Genomic DNA, 26,192 nt, shown 5'->3' on the forward strand with positions numbered 1-26,192 from the left:
AGACTGGGAATGGTGGCATGCTCCTGTAATCCCAGCACTTTGGGAGGCCGAGGTGGGCAAATCACCTAAGGTCAGGAGCTCGAGACCAGCCTGGCCAACATAGTGAAAGCCCATCTTTACCAAAACTACAGAAATTAGCCGGGCATGGTGGTGGTCACCTGTAATCCCAGCTACTCAGGAGGCTGAGGGAGGAGAATCACTTGAACCCGGGAGGCGGAGGTTGCAGGGAGCTGAGATCGTGCCACTGTACTCCATCCAGCCTGGGTGATAGAGCAAGACTCTGTCTCAAAAAAAAAAAGAAGTAAATAAAATAAAGTAGACCATCTTAGTGGGTGTGAAGTGGGTGGTTTTGCTTTGCACTTCCCTGGTGATGACTGATGCTGAGCACCCTTTTCATGTGCATATTGGTCATTTGTGTATCTTCTTTGGAGACCTGTCTTTCCAAGTCCTTTGCCCATTTGTGAATGGGAGTGTCTGTTTTTTATTGTCAAGTTGGAGGAGTCCTCTTACCAGTTGCATCTGACACTGTCGGATCTTACAAGAACTTGAAAGTGCGTCACAGACTCCCGTGATCTTTGGCATTCAACCAGCAAAACTGGATCAGATACGTGGAAATAGGAGCATCTAACCACGTCCTGCACTGTATTTTGGGGGGCAGGATGAGAAGCACACAGAGATATTAAGATAGTTATGGTCTGGGGGTGGTGACTCGTGCCTGTAATCCCAGCACTGTGGGAGGCCAAGGCAGGAGGATCAGTTGAGCCCAGGAGTTCAAAGCCAGCCTGGGCAACATGGCGAGACCCTGTCTCCACAAAGAAAATAACAAGTTTTTTTTTTTGTTTTTTTTTAAGATAGAGTCTTGCTCTGTTGCCCGGGCTGGAGTGCAGCAGTGCGATCTCAGCCCACCGCCACCTCCACCTCCTGGGTTCAAGTGATTCTCCTGCCTCACCCTCTGAAGTACCTGGGATTACAGGCACGTGCCACCACGCCCAACTAATTTTTGTATTTTTAGTAGAGCTGGGGTTTCATCTTGTTGACCAGGATGGTCTCGAACTCCTGACCTCGTCATCCGCCTGCCTCCACATCCCAAAGTGCTGGGATTACAAGCGTGAGCCACTGCACCCTGCCTCATTTTTAATTACCTAGGGGTGGTGGTGTGCACTTCCAGCTACTCAGGAGAGAGGCAGAAGGATTACTTAAGCCCCAGGAGTTTGTGGCTGCGGTGAGCTCTGATTACACCACTGTACTTCAGCCGAGACTCTGTCTCCAAAAACTAAATAAATAAGCAAGATAGTTGTGAGGTAACATCTTTTAGCCATGCTCGTTGGTGGATGGACATTCACAGAGCAGTTAATTAATGGGCTGCTGTTCCCTTAGTAGGAAGCCACCCACGGTTCTGTCCTCTGCCCTGTCTCAGTCAGTCATTTAACCTGTAACTTAGAAAGATAAAGATGTAGACAGCTTACTTATCAAAGCTGGAGACAACAGACAGCTAGAGGGGTGGCTTTAATGATCGTGGAGAGGTGGCTTTAATCACCAGGTGACAGAGTGAGTACTGGGATGCTTAGATTCCTGCGCATGGGTCTAAATCAGAGTTTCCCAGTCTAGACGTTTGGGGCCAGATCGTTCTTTGGGATGGGGCTGACCTGGGCACTACAGGGCACTGAGCAGCATCCCTGGCCTCCACCCACCAGATGCCAGGAGCACCCCTCTTCCCCCCTCACATCCATAACAATGAAAAATGTCTCCAGACGCTGCCAAGTGGCTGTGGGGGCAGGAATCGCTCCTTGTAGAGGATCACCGGTCTAAATAAGCAACCGTATAAATACAGGCCTAGGGGTTTCGGTTGACATTTTTTTTAAGCGTCATAATAATACTAGTTTGAGGGCTGGGCGCGGTGGCTCACACCTGTAATCCCAGCACTTTGGGAGGACAAGGCAGGTAGATCATCTGAGGTTAGGAGTTTGAGACCAGTCTGGACAACATGATGAAACCCCATCTCTACTAAAAATACAGAAATTAGCCAGGCATGGTGGCATGTGCCTGTAATCCCAGCTATTTGGGAGGCTAAGGCAGAAGAATCATTTGAACCTGGGAAGCAGAGGTCGCAGTGAGCCGAGATCGCACCACTGCACTCCGGTCTGGGCCACAATGTTAAATTCCATCTCAAAATAAATAATAAAGAAATAAAATAATACTAGTTTGAGCCAGTGGTTATGATACAGCTGTCTTCTCCCCTCCCCCAAAATAAAATCCACCATGCAATTCAGCTATTCTGGTCCCAAGATCACTTTAATTCCATCCCTTGTCCCATTTAATCTCCAGGCAGCTCCGTTAAACCATCTCCCTAGCCCTGCTCCTGGGTGCTCCTGGGTGCTCCTGGGTGCTCCCATGCTCCAGGTACCACCTTAGACCCAAATTTTCATCCCTTCCCTAGAGTGCCCCCCCCATGCCAGTGGCTGCCTGCTGTTGAGCCCACCACTCTGGCTCTCCATCGCCCCTACACCACCCCTCTCTGTCCCTCTTCACCTTTCCCCGCCTTTCCCCTACCCTGAAGGTCCAGGTCCCCCTGCATCCACCCCTTCCAGTGTGCCCCACTTCCTGTGCTCCAGCCATCATTTCTAGAAGGATCCACTCCACATAAACCTTTCTGTGGCTTCAGGTTCGATGAGAAAGTGACCCCAAGGCCCATGGCAGAACCTTCTGGAATAAGACATTCCCTCCACCCTGCCCTTTCCTTTCTCCTCTGACCGTCCCAGACCAGGTCCCTCCCAGAAGCCCTCTCCCTCCCTCCCTGAAGCCAGCATCTGTTAAGCAGCCCCCCACCACATGACAGGCCTCGTGCCAGCCGTGACAACACAGACCAACAGAGACCCGCAGCTCAGCTCCTGGAGTTTCCCTTCTAAATAAACAAAAATACAGTCAAGCCTCGTGATTTGCAGAGTCAGTGTTTACTCAGACAGTTCTTTTGAAGATATACCCAGGAGTAGAATTGCTGATCGGATGGTAATTCTGTGTTTAATTTTCATCTACTTGCTAAAATTTCTCCATAACCTCAACATCAATCCATTCGTACTGGTGCAGAGAGGAGAAAACACAGAGTTCCCACGGCCGTTCACAGCTGAGGCTGCGCAAGGCGACAGTCTGCCTTCCCGTTCAGCCTTTTACTCCGTAAACGCATGCCCTGTTTAAGGTCTATGAGTGCCGCGATTTTTGCATTTTTATGCTTCTTCTTGGTGACATTAATGTTGAAAATGTCCTAGGAGGCTCATGCTTATAATCCCGGCACATGGGGAGGCCCGGGCAGGAGGATTAGTTGAGCCTAGGAGTTTGAGACCAGCCAGCCTGGGCAACAGAGCAAGACCCTATCTCTAAAAATTTTTTGTTTAATTAACAGGCATGGTGTCACACACCTGTGGTCTCAGCTACTTGGGAGGCTGAGGCACGAGGATCCCTTGAGGCCAGGAGTTCGAGACTGCAGTGAGCTATGATTGCACCACTGTACTCCAGCCTGGGCAACAGAGAGATCTCATTTCTAAAATAATAATACATTTTTTAGAAAATAAAAGGACCTTCAAAAATAGTGCTGAAATGCTGTCAAGTGCGCCTGAATGCAAAGAGGCTGTGATGTGCCTCATGGAGAAAGTGTGTGTGTGTGTGTGTGTGTGTGTGTGTGTGTGTGTGTTTTGGGGTGGATGACATTTTATTTGGGTGGGTCTTTTTTTTTTTGAGATTGAGTCTCATTCTGCTGCCCAGGCTGGAGTGCAGTGGTGCCATCTCAGCTCACTGCAGCCTCTGCCTCCCAGGTTCAAGTGATTATCCTGCCTCAGCCTCCCAAGTAGCTGGGATTACAGGCATGCACCACCACACCTGGGTAAATTTTGTATTTTTGATAGAGATGGGGTTTCACCATGTCAGTCAGGCTGATCTCGAACTCCTGACCTCAAGTGATTCACCCTCCTCAGCCACCCAAAGTGCTGGGATGACAGGTGTGAACCCCCACACCTGGCCCGGATGGTATTTTAAACAGGGTGGCCTCTGGGGCCTCACTGAGAAGGTGAGCAGGCCAGACAAGATGGCGTATACCTGTAGTTCCAGCACTTTGGGAGGCAGAGGCAGGAGGATTGCTTGAGGCCAGGAGTTCAAGACCAGCCTGGGCAGCATAGCAAGACCCTGTCTCTATTTCAAAATTATTTATTTAAAAATAAAAATTGGCCCAGCACAGTGGCTCACACCTGTAATCTCAGCACTTTGGGAGGCCAAGGCAGGCAGATCACTTGAAGCTAGGAGTTGGAGACCAGCCTGGCCAACATGGCAAAACCCCATCTTGACTAAAAATACAAAAATTAGCCGGATGTGGTAGCACACGCCTGCAATCCCAGCTACTTGAGAGACTAAGGCATGAGAATCACCTGAACCCAGGAGACGGAAGTTATAGTTAGCCGAGATCACCCCTTTGTACTCCAACCTGGGTGACAGAGTGAGACTCGGTCTCAATAAAAATCAAATGAGAAAGAAGATGAGGCAGACAGAAGGAGCAGCAGCCTCAGGGGCCTGGTGGGGTGGTGACATGTTTGGGTAACATGGAGGAGGCCGGGGTAGGCGGAGCCAGGTGGCCCAGAAGACTGGGAGAGTGAAGGCAGGTAGGTGGTAGCTGGTGGGGAGATGGCCTGGGTGGGGCCAGAGGTCTTAGACACTATAGGAGACCAGATGGTACATACCTTAGGCTTTGTGGGCTGCATAAGTTCTCTGTTGCATATTTGTGCTCTACCAAAGCAGGTGCTGGATTTGGCCTGGGGCCATAGTAGGTCACAGTAAAGGCAGTGGTTCCTGGGGTAGGTGGGAGCCATGGCAGGGCTTTGAGCAGAGGAGGGACATGCCTGACTTGGTTCTTAGTGGAATCATTCCAGCAGCTGTGGAGGAAGTGAGCAGTGGTGCAAATAGTCAAGGATAGTCTTTGCCACGTACCAGACAGCATTTCCAGAATGTTCTCGACATCACAGCCAACCCCCAAAGAGGGCATTACTTTTTTTGTGTTTGTGAGGTTGTTTTGATTTGTTTTGAGGCAGGATCTCACTGTTACCCCAGCTGGAGTGCAGTGGCACAATCATAGCTCACTGCAGGCTCAAATTCCTGGGCTCAAGCCATTCTCCTGCCTCAGCCCCCCGAGTGGGTGGGAGCACAGGCATGCACCATGCTTGGCTAACTTTTAATTTTCTTATAGCAATGGGCTTTTGCTACGTTGCCCAGACTGGTCTCAAACTCCTCATCTTGAGCAGTCCTCCCCCACTGTCGGAACAGGTGATCACTCTGTCACCTTCTTGCCACCTCAGCCTCCCAAAGTGCTGGGATTACGGGTATGAGCCACTGTGCCCAACCAGCAGGCACCACTATTACCCTCATTCTACAGCTGGGGGAAACTGAGGCAGGGTACAGTCAGGTCCCTCGCTCTGGGTCTCGGAGGTGAGGGTTTGGGCCCAGGCAGTGCGGTCACAGTGTCTGTTCCTAGTGCACCTGCCTTCTCCGCCCAGGCACATGTTGCTGATGGAGCCGTTGGTGTGGATTCAAGGGGGAGAGAGGGAGGGGAGGAAGTGAAGGCAGTACTCGTAGACAGTTCTTCTAAGTTTCCACAAATACTTGTTTCCTGGAGAGTCTTTCCTTCAGATGTCTGCTAGTCACCTGGCGCCTGTTCAATAAGTGCCAGTGAATGGAAGGAACTCTGCCTTCATTTCATCATTGCAGGTGTATCTGCTCTCCAGCCCCCAGGAGGCCCTGCACCCCAGGTGTACCCACACTCGGCCTCCGTACCCCAGATGCACCCACACTCGGCCTCCGTACCCCAGATGCACCCACACTCGGCCTCCGTACCCCAGATGCACCCACACTCGGCCTCCGTACCCCAGATGTACCCACACTCGGCCTCCGTACCCCAGGTGTACCCACACTCGGCCTCCGTACCCCAGATGTACCCACACTCGGCCTCCGTACCCCAGATGCACCCACACTCGGCCTCCGTACCCCAGATGCACCCACACTCGGCCTCCGTACCCCAGATGCACCCACACTCGGCCTCCGTACCCCAGGTGTACCCACACTCGGCCTCCGTACCCCAGGTGTACCCACACTCGGCCTCCGTACCCCAGATGCACCCACACTCGGCCTCCATACCCCAGATGCACCCACACTCGGCCTCCGTACCCCAGATGCACCCACACTCGGCCTCCGTACCCCAGGTGTACCCACACTCGGCCTCCGTACCCCAGGTGTACCCACACTCGGCCTCCGTACCCCAGATGCACCCACACTCGGCCTCCATACCCCAGATGCACCCACACTCGGCCTCCGTACCCCAGATGTACCCACACTCGGCCTCCGTACCCCAGGTGTACCCACACTCGGCCTCCGTACCCCAGATGCACCCACACTCGGCCTCCGTACCCCAGATGTACCCACACTCGGCCTGTGTACCCCAGATGTACCCACACTCGGCCCCCACACCTCAGATGCACCCACACTCGGCCCCCACACCTCAGATGCACCCACACTCGGCCCCCACACCTCAGATGTACCCACACTTGGCCTCCATACCCCAGATGTACCCACACTTGGCCTGTGTACCCCAGATATATCCACACTCGGCCCCCACACCTCAGATGTACCCACGCTTGGCCTCTGTACCCCAGATGTACCCACACTCAGCCACTGTACCCCAGGTGCACCCACACTCATCCCCCACATCCCCGGTGCACCCACACTCGGCCTCTATATCCCAGATATATCCACACTTGGCGTCCGTACCCCAGATGTACCCACACCCCAGGGGCACCTGCAGCTCCTTCACCACAGCCCAGGCAACCCATTCCACCGTGAAGGGAACTCCCAGCCTCCAGCCTGTCTCAGAAGGACCCCTCTCTCCCTACCCTTGCCTGCTGCATGCAGGACAGGCACCTCCCTAGTCTTGCCCTCAAACCCACCCTCCTTCAAAACCCTTTTCTCTTGAAAGGTTTCCTTACCTCCACTGAGCCACCCTAGCCTGAAGCTCACAGAGGATTCTCCCACACACTCCAGACCAGCCTCTCAAGCACTGAGTTGCATAGGGCGTGTTGCAGTCACACGGGAAGGTGTCGGGCAGGGCACTTTCCCCCAGGACAGACTTCTGAACCTCAAGCCAATGCAGCTGGTTTACCTGAATGCACACACTACACTGGAGGAACTCCACTAAGCCCCGATGACGACCTCAGGCCAGCTGAGCTCTCGGAGACTGGCAACTAATCAAACAAGGCCAGCTTTATATATAAAAATATTTTAGAGATGGGGTCTTGCTGTATTGTCTGGGCTGGTCTTGAACTCTTGGGCTCAAGTGATCCTCCTGCTGCAGCCTCCTAAGTACAGGTGTGACTGGGGCTACAGGTGTATGCCATCATGCCTAGCTGAGCAATTATTATTATTTTGAGACTTGCTTGTCTTGCTCTGTTGCCCAGGCTGGAGTGCAGTGGCGTGAACTTGGCTCACTGCAACCTCCACCTGCCCAGTTCAAGTGACTCTCGTGCCTCAGCCTCCTGAGTAGCTGGGACTACAGGCGTGCCCCACCACATTCAGCTAATTTTTGTATTTTCAGTAGAGACAGGGTTTCACCACATTGCCCAGCTGGTCTCGAACTCCCAACTTAGATGATCAGCCTGCCTCAGTCTCCCAGAGTGCTGGGATTGCAGGCATGAGCCCCTGTGCCCGGCCTGTTTTGCTTGGTTTTAAGTTATTCCAAAGCATTTGACTCTGTTTCCTAGAAACACTCAACTCTTTTGCTCTCACGGATCCATGGGTTTAGGCAGCACCTTGTTGCTCAAGTGCCTGACTATGATGACAGGCGGCAATGGCATGCACAGCCCTGGGAACAAACGGTAATGGCTCTGGGTAAGCACAGTTTACTGGCAGACATGGCCCTGCCCTGAGCCACACCCGTCCTGGAGAGAGGACGTTATGGGGTGAGCCTGTCAAATGGAAGCGTCTTACGACTCTCTCCGCTGTGCTGGTCCACCTGGGATGGATGGCCGACAGCTCTGTTCAAAACTGTTTTTTGTTCTTTTGTTTTGAGACAGTCTTGCTCCATCACCCAGGTTGGAGGGCAGTGGTGTGGTGATGGCTCACGGCAGCCTCCACCTTCTGGGCTCAAGTAATCCTCCTACCTCAGCCTCCTGAGTAGCTGGGTCTACAGGCATGCGACACAACACCCAGCTAATTTTTGTATTTTTTGTAGGGATGGGGTCCCACTGTGTTGTCCAGGCCGGTCTCAAACTCCTGGGCTCAAGCCGTCTGCCCAGCTCAGCCTCCAAATGCCGGTCCTCAGGAATCCGTCTTTCACTACAGTTGACCCTTGAACACAGGCTTCCAGTGCGTGGGTCCAGTTACACACAGACTTTTCCGTCTGTTCAGTCAGCCCTCTGCAGCCACAGGTTCTGCTCCTGCAACCAAAGCAGATCAAAAATACAGTGTTCTCAGGATGCAAACCCACGGATACAGAGGGCTGCTTTTCATATACGAAGACCGGCTGTACCCGCCTCTCATTTTCTATTTCTACACATGGGTTCCTCCCAAATAGATATCCCCAGCCTTGGCCAGGCACGGTGCCTCACGCCTGTAATCCCAGCACTTTGGGAGGCCAAGGCAGGCGGATCACCTGAGGTCAGGAGTTCAAGACCAACCTGGCCAACATGGTGAAACCCTGTCTCTACTAAAAATGCAAAAATTAGCCAGGCATGGTGGCGCACGCCTATAATCCCAGCTACTTGGGAGGCTGAGGCATGAGAATCACTCGAACCCCGGAGGTGGAGTCAAGATTGTGCCACTGCACTCCAGCCTGGGCAATAGAGCAAGACTACATCTCAAAAATAAATAAACAAATATGTAGAGAGATATCCCCAGCCTTGATGGTGGCCCTGACTCCACGCATGTCTCAATGGCCTTCAGGACTTGACCAGTTTCCTGGGTGGCATTTCAGACTGACTGTGTCTCCTGGGAGAACTGCTGTTCTTTTTCCCACCTCTGTCCCCTTCTCCTTTCCTTCTTCCAGGTCCCACCACAGTGGCCCAAACTAGACATCTTCATCGTCCTTCCTTCCTCCATCCACGCCCGTGTTTAACAGGCACCAAGCCCCACTGGGTCTGCCTCTGAACTCCTGCCCTGACTTTTCGCCCTCTGCCTTCCTTAGGGACTTTGTCACCTTGCACTGAGGCTGCCAAACTGGTTCCCTGCCTCTGTCATCTCTCTGCCTCCATCTAATCATTGGCCTGTCCTATCGCCAGTTGCCTCTGTAATACAGGTCTAATCATGCCTCTCGCTGGCCTGAAATCCCCTGGCTCCCCATCTGGTTGGAAGAGCGCCGTAGGGCAGCATGTAAAATGCCACACGCGCCCCTCCCGGCCTGCCTTTTGATCTTCATCTCAGGCCACATTCTTCCAGCACTCCTTACCTTCCCAGCTCCCGCCCATGGCCCAGCCCCCTGACCTGTAACCACCTCACCCCCAGTATGCCATCATTCCCCCTGTTAATGCCTCTGCCCTTGCCCACTGTCCTCTCCTGGAATGACCTTCCCTCATCCTTCTTTCTTCTAATGACCTCCTATTCATCCCTCAAAACCCAGTGCAAAGGATCCCATGACCTCCTGCTTCCAGGCAAAATGACTCACCTTCCTCATCAGGCCACCACAGCTCTCACTATTGGGGATCCCATCATTCTTTGCTAACACACACCTCCTGATCCCCTGGGCTCCTCTGGACTGGAGATCCCTTCTCATTTGAATACCACATAATCAGTCCCACAACAAAACATTTTCTAACTTTTCTTTTTTTATTTTTTGAGATGGAATCTTGCTCTGTCACCCAGGCTGTAATGTGGTGGCATGATCTCGGCTCACTGCAGCCTTGACCTCCCAGGTTCAAGCGATTCTCCTGCCTCAGCCTCCCAAGTAGCTAGGATTACAGGTGCACACCCCCACGCCTGCCAATTTTTTTTATTTTTAGTAGAGACGGGATTTCACCCTGTTAGCCAAGATGGTCTCCATCTCCTGACCTCGTGATCCGCCTGCCTTGGCCTCTCAAAGGGCTGGGATTACAGGCATGAGCCACCATGCCCGGCGACTCTTGAGGTTTATTTCCCTATTGAATTGTCCCAACAGTCCTGAGGTGGATGCTGTTTATTGCTTCTGCACAGATGACAGAACAATCTCAGGGGAACCAGGTCATTAATTGGCCACAATCACAAAGGTAGTCAAAGCACAAAAGCAGGGGGAGCACTTTGGGAGGCTGAGGTGAGCAGGTCACTTGAGGCCAGGAGTTCAAGACCAGCCTGGCCAAAAAAGTGAAGCCCCTTCTCTACTACAAATAGAAAAAATTAGCTGGGCATGGTGATGCACAGCTGTAATCCCAGCTACTCAGGAGGTTGAGACACAAGAATCAGTTGAACCAACCGTGGAGGCAGAGGTTGCGGTGAGCCGAGGTCACGCCACTGTGACCACTGTCTGGGTGACAGAGCAAGAGACTCTGTCTCGAAAACAAAAAGCACGTAGCAGAGTAAGATTCAAACCCCTGTTCTACCTGACGCCAAAGCCTGTGTTCTGGAAGAGAAATGTCATGTACCAAGATGCCCCTGATTCTCCAGCCCCCACCCCCACGAGGAAGCGGATCTAGTGTGAATAGAAGCAGCTGTGTGATCTAGTGTGTCCAGTGGAAGTGGGTCCAGAAGTGGACCTCACAGAAGCAAGCCATGTGAAAACTGACACACTGTTGATTTGGTGTGGCATCAAAAAGGGTGGCCTTCCACTTTGAGCCTTTTATTTTATTTATTTATGAGACAGGGTCTTGTTCTTTTGGCCCAGGCTGGAGTGCAGTGATGCCATCTCGGCTCACTGCAACCTCCACCTCCCAGGTTCAAGTGATTCTCCTATCTCAGCCTCCCAAGTAGCTGATATTACAGGCATGGCACCACCACAGCCGGCTAATTTTGTTCCGTAGAGACAAGGTTTCACCATGTTGGCCAGGCTGGTCTCGAACTCCTGACCTCAGACTATCCACCCACCTTAGCCTCCCAAAGTGCTGGGATTACAGGCGTGAGCCACTGCACCTGGCCCACTTTGAGCTTTTTACACTTTTATTTTGAAATAATTTTAGACTGACAGACGAGATATATATATATATATATATATATATATATATATATATATATATTTTTTTTTTTTTTTTTTTTTTTTTCAGAGACAGGGTCTTGCTCCGTGACCCAGGCTGGATTGCAGTGGTGCACCCATAGCTCACTACAGCCTCACACTCCCGGTTCAAGTGATAGTCCCACCTCAGCCTCTGGAATAGCTGGGATTACGGGTGCAAACCACCACACCCTGCTAAATTTTCATTTTTTTTTGTAGAGACAGGGTCTGCTATGTTGCCCAGGTGGTCACTGCAGCCTTGAGCTCTTGGGTTCAGGTAATCCTTTTGCCTTAGCTTCCCAAAGTGCTGGGATTACAGGGGTGAACCACCATGTCTGACCTGACAGATGAGTTTTTCAAAGATTGTGCAGGGAGTTCCCAGATAATCTTTACACAGCTGTTCCTAATGTTAACTTTTTTTTTTCTTAATCCTAAAAGCCATATGACTGTTGCAGGAAATTTAGAGAATGGAAAAATGAGGACAAACACGTGTAATGCCAAGCAGCTTCAATTAGTTGCTATTTGTGATATTACCATCCAGGATTTTCTTTGTTTCTTTCCCTTTTTTTGAGATGGAGTTTTGCTCTTGTTGCCCAAGCTGGAGTGCAATGGCGCAGTCTTGGCTCACCACAACCTCCACCTCCAGGGTTCAAGCGATTCTCCTGCCTCAGACACCCGAGTAGCTGGGATTACAGGCATGTGCCACCACACCCGGCTAATTTTGTATTTTTAGTAGAGACGGAATTTCACCATGTTGGCCATACTGGTCTCGAACTCCTCGCCTCAGCCTCCCGAAGTGCTGGGATTACAGGTGTGAGCCACCACGCCCGGCCAGATTTTCCTCAAGGTTGCACTTACTAGCATAGTCCTTGGGAAGAGCAACTTGGTAATGCGTGTCAAAAAAATCAGAAAGCATCTGTAACCTTTGCATCCACATCCCATCTCACAGAGACTCACGTATGAAATTGGGATGCATCAAATGTCTAACAGCAGGGAAGTGGTTAAAGTGATACTTACAAAGCCCATACCAAAGTGAGATACTCAGATGTTCCCTGCAGTTACAACTGTGAAGATATACATCCATGTCAATCAAGATAGGGGTATAGATACATTTGTAAGTGATGGTAGTAAGAGTGCCGGCCAGTCAATTTTAATTTAATTTTAAATTTTAGTTCACTCTCGTACTGTTCATTAAGAAGGCTCAAATTCAGGCAACAGTGCTATAGGTGACATTTTTTCATGAGCCCTTATCAGTGTTTCCTGAGCGCCATTTCTTATCAGCCAGGAATCTTTGCAGGTGAAGAGTTTGTACCACATTTGTACGTTTTTAAGACCATAACGTGCAGCCAACGGGTTTTATGCCCAAGAATGTTCCACTTTGTTCTTTTTTTTTCCTGATCCCCCTGAGGTGACTCACCTAGAGAAGTTTGCCTCAGTTCTTATCTTTATGAAACAAGAGTAGGGCTCTGGCATGGCCTTACCTGTTTAGAGAAATGCCTTTTATATCAATGGGAAAAAGGTGGGGGTCTCCCTCTACTTCCCCCACAAAAACAGCACAAACAAAACCTTTGAAGTTAAAGATTATTACGAATGATGAGCGGCCGGGCACAGTGGTTCATGCCTATAATCTCAGTTGGGAGGCCAAGGCAGGAGCATCACTTGAGGCTTGGTGTTCAAAACCAGCCTGGGCAACATAGCAACACCCTGTCCCTACCAAAAAAAAAAACCCGTAAAAATGAGCCAGGCATGGTGGTGCGTGCCTGTAGTCCCAGCTACTCAGGAAGCTGAGGCAGCAGGATTGCTTAAGCTCAGGAGTTTGAGGCTGCAGTGACCTATGAACGCACCACTGCACTCCAGCCTGGTCAACAGAGCAAGAACCTGTCGCAAAAAAGGAAAAAAGCACCAAAGAATGGGCCAGGAGCAGTAGCTTTTGCCTGTAATCCCAGCACTTTAGGAGGCCGAAGTGGGTGGATCACCTGAGGTCAGGAGCTTGAGACCAGCCTGGCCTACATGGCCAAACCCTATGTCTACTAAAAATACAAAAATTAGCTGGGTGTGGTGGTGCACACTTGTAGTCCCAGCTACTCGGAAGACTGAGGCAGGAGAATTGCTTGAACCTGGGAGGCAGAGGTTGCAATGAGCCGAGATCGCACCACTTCATTCCAGCCTGAGCGACAGAGTGAGACTCTGTCTCAAAAAGAAAAAAAGCACCAAAGAATGACGAGAATTTACTTTCAGGTATTCTACCAGGCATCTAATCACATCCAGTTAGCAGCAAGTGTGTATTGCACTGTGAAGCATCCCTTACTCTTAGGACGAGACTGGTCCCAGAAGGAAAAGTGGCTTCGATTGGTTTCCACGGAGCATGAGGTTTCTTACTGTAGACTCTTGCGTTCTTAGTTATGCTGTCAAATATTCCAAAATCATAGGCCACCTCACAGTGTTGAAAGGTTCTACGGACCCTTCTGAATGTCAGAGAAAGTTAAGTTTGAATTCTTGGGGTGGAGGAGCCCACGTCAGGCACTTTGGGGTTAGAGAGGACCCCACCCTCCTTTTACCCTCATAAAGTCGAGGCAGGGAAAACCCAGAGCCCCACTTGCAGGCAAGAATGTGGTTCCATCTGGCCTTTTTGCCATTGCAGAACCTGCCAGGAAAGCCACACACAGGATGTTTTGGGGCCCAATTCACTGCGGGCTCCTGGAGAGCCCCCAGTGAAGAAAAGAGTCTCCCTGAGGTCAAACATTGCCCCAGCAGCCTTTTTTTGCAAGTTGGGTCCAAGGGCAGGTGTGCCTACCCAGTGCCCTGGAGGGGGCATGTCTGTGGGCTTCGTGTGTCCAGGCACTGTCCAGAAAAAAAGGACTGCCTTGGCCAGGCACAGTGGCTCACGCCTGTAATCCCAGCACTTTGAGAGGCCAAGGTGGGAGGATTGCTTGAGAGCAGGAAGGAGTGTTTCAAGACCAGCCTGGGCAATATAGCAAGACCCTGTCTCTACAGAAAATACAAAAATCAGCCAAGTGTGGGAGTGCTGTGTGCCTGTAGTTCCAGCTACTTGGGAGGTGAGGTGGGAGGATTGCTAGAGCCCAGGAGTTTGAGGCTGCAGTGAGCTATGATCAGGCCATTGCACTCCAACCTAGATGACAGAGTGAGACCCTGTCTCTTAAAAACAAAACAAAAAAAACGCCAGGCACGGTGGCAGCTCCTACCTGTAATCCCAGCACTTTGGGAGGCTGAGGCAGACAGATTGCTTGAGCTCAGGAGTTCAAGATCAGTCTGGGAAACATGGTAAAACCTGTCTCTACTAAAAATACAAAAATTCGCCAGGTGTGGTGGCACACACCTGCAATCCCAGCTACTTGGGAGGCAGAAGCATAAGAATCACTTGAATCTGGGAGGCGGAGTCTGCAGTGAGCCAATATCATGCCACTGCACTCAACCTGGATGACAGAGTGAGACTGTCTCAAAAAAGGAAAAAAAAAAGAGAGAAAAGGCCGGGCGCGGTGGCTCAAGCCTGTAATCCCAGCACTTTGGGAGGCCAAGGCAGGTAGATCACGAGGTCAAGAGATCGAGACCATCCTGATCAACATGGTAAAACCCCGTCTCTACTAAAAATTACAAAAAATTAGCTGGGCACAGTGGTGCGTGCCTGTAATCCCAGCTACTCAGGAGGCTGAGGCAGGAGAATTGCCTGAACCCAGGGGGCGGAGGTTGTGGTGAGCCAAGATCCCGCCATTGCACTCCAGCCTGGGTAACAAAAGCGGAACTCCATCTCAAAAAAAAAAAAAAAAAAAGAGAAAAATGAAAATAACCTCTCTTTTAAAGGAATAGAATAAGAGCATGTAACAGGTCAAACCTCTGGGCAAACATGTTCAGAATTTAAATAAACAGTAAGAAGAATAAGATATTAAAACCAGAAAGTAGTTCAACAGTTAATTCCTGCTGCAGTGTTGAGAATGCGTAAGGATTTTCCTGTCTATGTGAATGGGGTGGGTGGTAGCTAAGTTGAAGGGTCACACAGTTTCACTTAAGAAATAGCAATGCTTATAATGCATTTCTTCAGGCAGTTTTTAACTTGATTTTCTTAGGTGGTAGTTTGTGTTCCCATCTGTCGAGCTGGGCGCCCACTTGCTTCCTGGCTGTGGCCTTCCGTCACCTTCCAGCAGGGCCTGGTGACCCCACAGCCTGGAGATTGCATGGAGATTGTCTTGCTTCTGAAACGGACTCTCCCTTGTCTCCCAGGCTGGAGTGCAGTGGTGTGATCATAGCTCACTGCAGCCTCCAACTCCCAGGCTCAAATGATCATCCCACCTCGGCCTTCCAAAACTTTTGTTTAAAGTGGAACTTAAAATCCCACCAAAGATAATGGCCCTGAAGGTGGCTTTCGTCGTTAATGTTTCAGGAGGCTGAGGCAGGAGGATCGCTTGAGCCCTGGAGTTGGAGGCTGCAGTGAGCTATGACCACGCCACTGCACTCCAGCCTGGGTGAGAGAGCGAGACTGTCTCGAAAAAAGGACAGTGAAATGGCCAAGAAGGAGATCAACCTGGGCCCCTGCAGGTCTCACATTTGGGTGTCCTCCCTGATCTCTCTCCTTACTCTGCCGGCTGCCCTCCCCGACTGCACCCCCCGACTGCACCTTTCATCACAGGCCTGTGGTAGCCTGCGTCACTGTGTGTTTGTGCCACAACGGGCTGAGCGCAAAGATCTGCTGTAGTGCCGGTGCCTGGAGAGGAGCAGCACCTGACCCTTGCTATCAGGGAGGTCAAGGTGCAGCACGGGGCCATAAAGGCAGGAGCGTGCAGAGCTGTAAAGGAAGCCTGCGGGCCTCGGCCATGGGATCCGCAGCCAGGGGCGGGCAGTGGGGAAGGACTCTGACCTGGCCCCACAGCTGCCCAGGTAAGGAAGGCGCCATGAGCCAAGGGGCCGGGGGCTCTGAGGCTCCCTGGATGACATGTGAGCATAGTTGGGGTACAGGGTACAAAACATGGCAAGAGGTGAGGCCAGGGAGGGTCTGGACCCTGTAGATTGGGTGGGATGAGAATGAGTGAGTCTGGATGGGCAGCCACCTATGGTGATCTCAGCCTAGGCTAAGTGACGGGGGGCGGGGGGCAGCACCAAAGCTTGTTAGACAGAAGTCTGGGTGCAGTGGCTCACATCTGTAATTCCAGCACTTTTAAGATGCCTAGGCGGGAGGATCACTTGAGGTCGGGTATTTGAGACCAATGTGGCCAACATGGTGAAACCTCATCTCTACTAAAAATATAAAAATTAGCTGGGTGTGTTGGCAGGCACCTGTAATCCCAGCTACTCAGGAGGCTGAGATGGGAGAATCACTTGAATCCAGGAGGCAGAGGTTGCAGTGAGCCGAGATCATACTACTGCACTCCAGCCTGGGCAATAGATCGAGGCTTCATCTCAAAAAAAAAACAAACAGGCAGAAGGCAGGACCAGGGGCCAATTGGACTTCAGGGTGCAAAAGAGGTCATCATCCTACAGGTGCCCCAAGCTGTGGCTCATGTTGCTGGCACAGAGGGAGGGCCCCACACCCATGAGAGGAGGCTCTAGAATATTCCACAGGAGGGCCCAGAGGGCAGTGGCATGCATGCCACGAAGAGGGCACTGTCTCCTGGGTAGTGAGTTCTGGTTCTTTCTTAATTCAGAGCACCCCCATGCACATGCCTCAGTAAAAACCCACTCTGTTGTGGTTAACAAGCCTCAGTGTGTCCTAGAAGGTTTTTTTTGGTGGTTGCTTGTCTGTTTGTTTGTTTGTTTTGAGATAGAGTTTCTCTTGTTGCTCAGGCTGGAGTGCAATGATGTGATCTTGGCTCATTGCAATCCCTGCCTCCTGGGTTCAAGTGATTCTCCTGCCTCAGATTCCCAAGTAGCTAGGATTGCAGGTGCCCACCACTACGCCCAGCTAATTTCTGTATTTTTAGTAGAGACTGGGTTTTGCCACGTTGGCCAGGAGATAGCGCCCTCAGGTGATCTGCCTGCCCTGAGGTGATCCACCTGCCTCGGCCTCCCAAAGTGCTGGGATTACAGGCCAGAGTACTTTTGTTTGTTTGTTTTTAATTGATGTGTGCCTCAGTGTACTTTTTTTTTTTAATGAATCTGTTGCTTGGGAATAATTTTCAATTTACAGAAAAGTTGCATAGATAGAACAGAGAATGTTCACATACCCCACACCCAGTTTCCCCTAACGTTAATAGTCACTATTGACTAAACTCCCAGGCTCTATCCAAATTTCAGCTATTTTTCTGCTCCAGAATCCAACTCAGGCTACCACATTGCCCCTGGTGGATTTAACTTTTGAGATACTTCCATGTTGCTTTTTTTTCTTTAAAAGAGATAAAGTCTTGCTCTGTCACCCAAGCTAGAGTACAGCGGCATAATCATGGCTTACCGCAGCCTCAACCTGCCAGGCTCAAGCGATCCTCCTGCATCAGCCTTCTGAGTACTTGGGAGCCTGGGGGCTTGTGCTACCATGCCTAGCTAATTTTTTTTTTTTTTTTTTTTTTTTGTAGAAATGCAGTCTCGCCATGTTGGCCAGACTAATCTTGAACTCTTAACCTCAAGTGATCCACCCACCTCAGCCTCCCAAAGTGCTGAGATTACAGGTGTGAGCCTCTGCACCCAAAATTAACTCAGGCCAGGCATGATGTTGCCTGTAATCCCAGCACTTTGGGAGGCTGAGGTGGGAGGGCGGCTAAAGCCTGGAGTTCGAGATTAGCCTTGGTAACATAAGGAGACCCTGTGTACAAAAGAATCTGAAAAATTAGCTGGGCATGGTGGTATGCACCTGTAGTCCCAGCTACTTGGGAAGCTGAGGCCAGAGGACTGCTTGAGCCCAGGAATTCATAACTGCAGTAAGCTGTGACTGTGCCAGTGTGCTCCAGCCTGGGGGACAGAGCAAGACCCTATCTTCAAATAAATAAATAAAATGGAACAATAATGCCCTCATCCATAGACAGTAAATAAATAAACCTCAAACTAAACTTTATACTTGATAACAAAAATGAACTGAAGCACTTTGGGAGGCCAAGGCAAGAGCATCACTTGAGTCCAGGAGTTCGAGACCAGCCTTTGCAACATAGCCAGACCCCATCTTAAATTAGCCAGGCATGATGGCATACACCTGTGGTCTCGGCTACTCAGGAGGCTGAAGTGGGAGGATCACTTGAGACAAGGAGGTTGAGGCTGCAGTGAGCTGTGATGGTGCCTGTGCGCTACAGCCAGGGTGACAGAGTGAGATCCTGTTTCAAAACATAAAAAGCTAAAATATTAGTAGTACCTACTACTGAGTCATTGTGATGACTGCAGGACTTAAGAAATATTAAATGAGGGCCGGGCATGGTGACTCATCCCTGTAATCCCAGCACTTTGGGGGGCTGAGGTGGACAGATCACAAGGTCAGGCGTTCGAGACCAGCCTGACCAACATAATGAAACCCTGTCTCTACTAAAAATACAAAAATTAGCTGAGTGTGGTAGTGGGTGCCTGTAATCCCAACTACTCAGGAGACTGAGGCAGGCAGGCAGAAAGGAAGGAAGGAAGGAAGAGGGAGGAGGGAGAGAGGGAGGGAGGGAAGGAAGGAAGATAGGAAGATTAGTGGGAGGCCGAGGCAGGTAGATCACTTGAGGTCAGGCATTCGAAACCAGCCTGGCCAACATGGTGAAATCCCATCTCTACTAAAAACACAAAAATTAGCCAAGTGTGTATGTGGGCAGCTGTAATCCCAACTACTCAGGAGGCTGAGGCAGGAGAATCACTTGAACCCCAGAGACGGAGGTTACAGTGAGCCGAGATTGTGCCACTGCACTCCAGCCTGGGTGACGGAGTGAGGCTCCATCTCAAAACAAAACAAACAAGAAAGAAATATTAAGTGCTCAGAACACAGCCTGGAATGTAGAACTCAGTACGTAGTGCCTGTTGCTACAGATTACCACAATGGTTTCTAATGGTATTTTGGGGGCTTGACATGTGATTTGGGGTAGGAGGCTTTTCGTTTTGTTTTTGGACAGTACCAGGTTTGGGAAGAATATTCTGAGTCGTACTTACCTTCTAAGCTGCAACATGTCCTTTTTAAATTTTTCTTTGTACCCTGAGGTGTGGGATGAAGAAGTTTTTTTTTTTTCCTCCTACCTTTTAATTCTTTTTAATACTATCTTGCTTGTGTAAAATCAAAATGAGGCAGGGAAGGAAAATCAATGAGCCGTCTTCTCATCGATTTAGTCTATTCTCAGGTGGCTGAAAAGCCGGGAACTGTGAACTGGAAGCTTCATCTGGCATCAGATTTTCTTTAATTGTCTCTCGAACCCTCGCCGGTAAGCCAGTGCTTGCTAGAACTGTCTAGAGCCAGGTTGCACTCAACCTAAAAGAAAGTCTTGGCTGAAACAAAAAACAGACTGATGGGTGGGGGCAGAAAACTTCCCTAAATGTGGGAAAAGGAGCCGCTGTTTCTGAGGTCTGGGCCACTTGTTTCTTTCTTTCTGTTTTTGTTTTGTTTGGTCTCACTGTGTTGTCCAGGCTGGAGTACAGGGATGCCATCACCGCTCACTGCAGTCTCAGCCACCTGGGCTCATGGGAGCCTCCTGCCTCAGCCTCCCAAAGTACTTAGATTACAAACTTGAGCCACCACACCCAGCCCCATTTGTTTCTTGAGTCCTTTGCAGAAAACTGTGGAGACTTACGTACCAGGGCCCGGCTGCCTTCAAAAGATGTTTGGGGTCTCTTTACAAGTGAGAGGCTATAGGAATCTGCAATTTAGGATAGGCAATTCTCTTTTTTTTTGAGACTGAGTCTCTCTCTGTTGCCCAGGCTGCAGTGCAGTAGCACAATCTCAGCTCATGGCAACCTCTGCCTCCCAGGTTCAAGTGATTCTTCTGCCTCAGCCTCCCAAGTAGCTGGGACTACAGACGAGTGCCACCACACCTGGCTAATTTTTTGCATTTTTAGTAGAAATGGGATTTCACCTTGTTAGCCAGGATGGTCTCGATCTCCTGACCTTGTCATCCACCCGCCTTGGCCTCCTGAAGTGCTGGGATTACAGGTGTAAGCCACTGCACCCAGCCAGGATAGACAATGTTTACCAATTGGCATTTCTAGAAGTCAGTGTGCTTCTAGATTAAGACAGTCACTTAATATGTCAGGGCCAGGTACAGTGGTTCATACCTATAATCCCAGCACTTTGGGAGGCCGAAGCAGGAGGATCACTTGAGGCCAGGTATTCAAGACCAGCCTGGGCATCATAATGAGACCCCCGTTGCTACAGTAAAATGTAAAATTAGCTGGGCATGGTAGCACACACCTGTAATCCCAGCTACTCAGGAGGCTGAGGTTGCAGGATCCCTTGAGCCCAGGAATTGGAGGCTTCAGTGATCCGTGATCATGCCACTGCACTCCAGCCTAGGTGACAGAGTGAGACCCTATCTCTCTTAAAAAAGAAGAAGGCAGGCCAGGCACAGTGGCTCATGCCTGTAATCCCAGCACTTTGGGAGGCCCAGGTGGGTGGATCACCTGAGGTCAGGAGTTTGAGACCAGCCATGGTAAAACCCTATCTCTGCTAAAAATACAAAAATTAGCTGGGTGTGGTACCTGCAGTCCCAGCTACTTGGGAGGCTGAGGCAGGGGAATTGCTTGAACCTGGGAGGTGGAGATCATAGTGAGCTGAGATCGCACCACTGCACTCTAGCCTGGGTAACAGAGAGAGATTCTGTCTCAAAAAATAAAAAAAATTTTAAAAAAAGGCATATCAGGTTTTCTTGAATACTACTTTCAACAGACCAGTAACTACTCAGCTGTTTTCATGTAATTTTTGGTGAGTCCCATTCCCATAAGATCTAATGAGGAGTGTGCTTGGATATCAGAGGACAGTGCCTGTGGTTTACAGGATTTATGACAGACTGAATCGCAAAGGAAACACAACGGCACTAAAAAAAAGTATGGGGTCTTAGGCTGGGTGCGGTGGCTCATGCCTATAATCCCAGCACTTTGGGAGTCTGAGATAGGCAGATCACTTGAAGCCAGGAGTTTGAGACCAGCCTGGCCAACATGGAGAAACCCTGTCTCTACTAAATATACAAAAATAGCCAGGCGCGATGATAGGCATTTGTAATTCCAGCTACTTGGGAGGCTGAGACGTGAGAATCACTTGAACCCTGGAGGCAGAGATTGCAATGAGCTGAGATCACGCCACTGCACTCCAGCCTGGGCAACAGAGAGAGATCTGTCTCAAAAAAAAAAAGAAGAAATGGAATATTTTGTCCCAGTAAAGTAATGCAAGTGGGATCCTGACATCTGTCACAAAAGCTTTGTCATCTAACTTGCTCAGGGATTGCTTTTTTTCAGTGGGCCTTTTTTTTTTTTTTTAATAGAGACAGGGTCTCACTATGTTGCCCAGGCTGATCTCAAACACCTAGCCTCAAGCGATCCTCCCACCTCAGCCTCCCAAAGTGCTGGGATTACAGGCATGAGCCACTGTGCCTGACCAGAGACTGCTCTTGAATTCACGAAACCAAGACAAAACCAACTTTAAAAAATCACCCTGAGAACAGGCCCCTGTCTATGTTTGTGGCTGAGAACAGGGTATATTTTCTTTCCCCCTTTAAGTTAGAACTGTTTCGATTTTCACTGTTCACTTCTTCCCATCCGTTCTCCAGGTCCCCTTGCAGAAAGAGCTCTGTAACATACAGTGGCCGTGGCGGGCCAGGTGCTCGCCAATCGATCGCACCTCTCAGCAGTGGGCAGGAGGCGCTAATTAGACTCTGAGTAGCTTTTACAGCTGCACTGAAAGTGCTGGACAGCACAAGCTGAACCCCAAGCGCTATGGCTGTCTGCTGTAGGAAAAATGGTAGCAGGAGATAAATACGTATCCGTGTCTCTCTTGGAGCCAAGAACAGAGTGACTAATTCCCACTGTATGTTGAGCTGCAGGTCAATGTCTTGTTCTCCTCCTGCAGAAAGAAGCCCGTCCATTACAGGTGTGAGTTTGTTGGTTGAGCAGGTTTATTGAGATGTAATTCACAGACCATACGATGCACCCATTTAAGCATACAACTCAGGGGCTTTTCGTGTATTCACAGAGTCACCACAGTGGATCTTAGAACCTCGAAAAGAAACACCATAGGCCAGATGTGGTGGCTCATGCCTGTAATCCCAGCACTTTGGGAGGCCAGGCAGGCAGATCACCTGAGCTCAAGAGTTCAAGACCAGCCTGGCCAGCATGGCAAAACCCCGTCTCTACTAAAAATACAAAAATTAGCTGGATGATGGTGGCAGGTATCTATAATCCCAGCTACTTGAGAGGCTGAGGCAAAAGAATCATTTGAACCATGGAGGCAGAAGTTGCAGTGAGCTGAGATGGCACCACTGCTTTCCAGCCTGGGTGACAGAGCAAGACTCTGTCTCAAAAAACAACAAAACAAAACAAAACAAAAATACCAGCGTCAGAAGATCTGAGGTTCTCCCATCCCTGGCAGGCCCCTAAGCAGCTGGTGTTTTAGGGTACCCATGATTTGTCTTAACCCAGTATGGTAAGACTCACAGACCCAGAAATTGACCATCAGGATAGAGGAAGTTTAGATTCACAGTCCCCTGGAAGCAGGCAGCAGGGCATGCCTCATAGGGACCACACAGGGAAGCAAAGTGTCAGTTGGGGGGCAGAGGGGAAAATATGAACAGGGGTCTTCACTGTGGTTTCGCAGGGAACAAATGGGCCAGGCAGGGTGAGCAGGCTCAGGAAAGGGCCCCGAGATAATGAGGCAAAGAGAGCCCCAGAAAGGAGGCAACTAGGAGTCTGAGCTCTGCATTGGCCGTAGGCCCTGTATCTCTAGAACCTGGCCAGCAGCCTTGGGAAGGGCCGTGCACCCATGGTCAACAGAGCCCCAAGATGTCAGAGCATCACAAATACAGGATCAAAAGACGTAATCAATAGAGCGGGTCTGGGGCAGGGCCACTGACTCATGTCTTGACCCATCAGCTATTTCAGTGGCCTCATGTGTTCCAGGAAGACTCAATTTATGACTGTCTACCTCTTATTCTATTTCATTTTATTTCAGTTTTTTCAGAGTCTCGTTCTGTCGCCCAGGCTGAAGTGCAGTGGTACAATCGTAGCTCGCCACAGCCTTGAACTCCAGGGCTCAAGCTATTTTCCCACCTCAGCCTCCCAGGTAGCTGGGACTACAGGCACACACCGACATGCCTGGCTAATTTTTTTTTTTAAGAGAGCTCACTATATTGCCCAGGCTGTTCTCTAACTCCTGGCCTCAATTGATCCTCCCACTTTGGCCTCCCAAAGTGTTGGGATTGCAGGTGTGAGCCACCTGGTGCTGCCACCTCTTATGTTAAAAGACTTAAGTAGCCCAGGTGCAGTGGCTCTTGCCTGTAATCCCAGCACTTTGGGAGTCCGAGGCAGGTGGATCACTTGAGGTCAGGAGTTTGAGACCAGCCTGACCAACATGGTGAAACTCAGTCTCTACAAAAAAAAACCCACAAAATTAGCTGGGCATAGTGTCACCTGCCTGTAATCCCAGCTACTTGGGAGGCTGAGGCAGGAGAATTGCTTAAACCCAGGAGGCGGAGCTTGCAATGAGCCAAGATTGTGCCATTGCTCTCCAACCTGGGCAAAAAGAGTGAAACTCTGTCTCCAGAAAAATAAAAAATAAGTCTTAAGTAGATTGGGTGGGTGAGAGGGAGCCATAGACTCCTGTGGAGCACCAGTGGAAAAAGAATCATTTATCTCAGTAGGTTCCATCGCAGCTAGATACACATCATTAAACCTTTCTGTAAAAGGTCCTTGCCCCCCCAAATAATAAAAAGCCATCTTAGATACTTTTTCCGAAGTATATATGTAACAAATTATAAAGAAATGCAAAGAATTATCTGTGGTCCAAGGAAGTGTGATATGTACTAGAAAAAAACAAGAGTGTTCTAAAATATAACTTCTCATTCAGCAAACTTTGTTATCCACAGTAGATCTCGTTATTCGTGGATTCTGTATTTGTGAATTCACCTACCTGCTAAATTTTGTTTATAACCCCCAAGTCAGTACTTATGGGACATTTGAGGTGAGCAGTGAAAATTCTGGATGGTCCAACACCTTTTCCCAGCTGAGGTCAAACAAAGGGAGATCCACCTTCTTACTTCAGCTCTCTCTGTTTTTGTTTGTTTGTTTGTTTTTGAGATGGGGTCTTGCTCTGTCGCCCAGGCTGCTGGAGTACAGTTGGGCACTCTTTGCTCCCTACAACCTCCACCTTTCTGGTTCAAGCAATTCCCCTGCCTCAGCCTCCCACGTAGCTGGGATTACAGGTGCACACCACCATGCCTGGCTAATTTTTTCGTACTTTTAGTAGAGATGGGGTTTCACCATGCTGGCCAGGCTGGTTTTGAATCCCTGACCTCAGGTGATTCCCCCCCATGCGGCCTCCCAAAGTGCTGGGATTAAAGGCATGCACCACTGTGTCCAGTCTATTTTGAAATAGTTTAAGGCACACAAGAAGCCACAAAAATGGTCTAAAGAGTCCCCATGTGCCCTTCACTCACACCCACAGTGGTGATATATATAACAAAACCAAGGGCAATTTCAAAACTAGGGCACATCCCAGGCGTAGATTTTAGTAACAAGCACCTCAGTGAAGATGCAGGATGATTTTGTCACTGCAAAGAAGCAGCGATGTCTTCTTTACGAATTGTATTTATTTATCTATCTATTTATTTATTTATGAGACACGATCTTGCTCTGTTGCCCAGGCTGGAGTACAGTGGCGCAACCATAGCTCACTGCAGCCTTGAACTCCAGGGCTCAAGCAGTCCTCCTGCCTCAGCCTCCCGAGTAGGTAGGACCACAGGTGTGCACTACCATGCTCACCTAATTTTTGCATTTTTGTAGAGTCAGGATCTCCCTACGTGGCCCAGGCTGGTCTTGAACTCCTGGGCTGCTCAAGCACTGATCCTCCCACCTAACCCTCCCAAAATGCTGGGATTACAGCGATGAGCCACCATGCTAGCTCTTTTTTCAGTTGTGGTAAAATACATATAACATAAAATTTGCCGTGTTAACCGTTAACCATCCCTAAGGGCACAGTTCAGCGACATTAAGCACATTCGAATTGCTGTGCAACCATCACCTCCATCCATTTCTAGAACGTTCTCAGCTTCCCAACCAGAAACCCCATCCCATGAAACACTCGCTCCCCATTCCCCTCCTCAGCACCTGGTACCCCGTACTCTACTCTCTGTCTCTGTGAATCTGATGACTCTAGCAACGTCCTAGGAGTGGAATCACATGGGATTTGTCCTTTTGTATCTGGTTTATTTCACTGAGCTTGATATCCTCAAGGTGTATCCATGTTGTGGCAGGTGTCAGAATTTCCTGCCTTTTAAAGAGGTGACTCATATTCAGTGAAACAGTGACTTCTTTGACCTTTTTTTGACTTTTTAGGAAGTCCCCACTCTACCGGGGAATGGCTTTTTTTTTTCTCTTTTGAGACAGTCTTGCTCTGTCACCCAGGCTGGAGTGCAGTGGCGTGGTCTTGGCTCACTGCAACCTCCACCTCCCGGGTTCAAGTGATCCTCCTGCCTCAGCCTCCCAAGTAGCTGGGACTGCAGGTGTGCATCACCACACCCGGCTAATTTTTGTATTTTTAGTAGAGACAGGGTTTCACCATGTTGGTCAGGCTGGTCTTGAACTCCTGGTCTCAGCTGATCCACCGCCTCGACCTCCTAAAGTGCTGAGATTGCAGCTGGCCAGATGCTATTTTTAGTGAGTTTTTCTTCTATCGAGTATTTATTCTAATAGAGCGGAATTTATCTGACCCCAGTCAGGACCTCAGTCCATAAGCAACCCTCTGCCAGCCATGCCAGGATGCTGGGCAAAGCATACATCTCAGGGTTTGCCCCATATTTGTACATTACAGTCAGAATCGCCTGGGTGGAGTTGAATGTTGTACAGACACGGCAGGAAATGCCTGTCCCGGACTGTGTCGCCTTTGGTTCGGGATTCCTGTTTT

At 49.8% G+C, this 26,192-nt stretch overlaps 1 protein-coding gene across 5 annotated transcripts in view; it reads left to right on the forward strand.

Annotated features, from left to right (window-relative positions):
- ARHGEF18 (Rho/Rac guanine nucleotide exchange factor 18) overlaps positions 1-26,192 on the forward strand; it is a 120,398-nt gene that overhangs the window by 60,515 nt on the left and 33,691 nt on the right. The window lies entirely within an intron of this gene.

Source organism: Callithrix jacchus, chromosome 22 (genome assembly GCF_049354715.1).
Source record: "Callithrix jacchus isolate 240 chromosome 22, calJac240_pri, whole genome shotgun sequence".
NCBI lineage: Eukaryota > Metazoa > Chordata > Mammalia > Primates > Cebidae > Callithrix > Callithrix jacchus.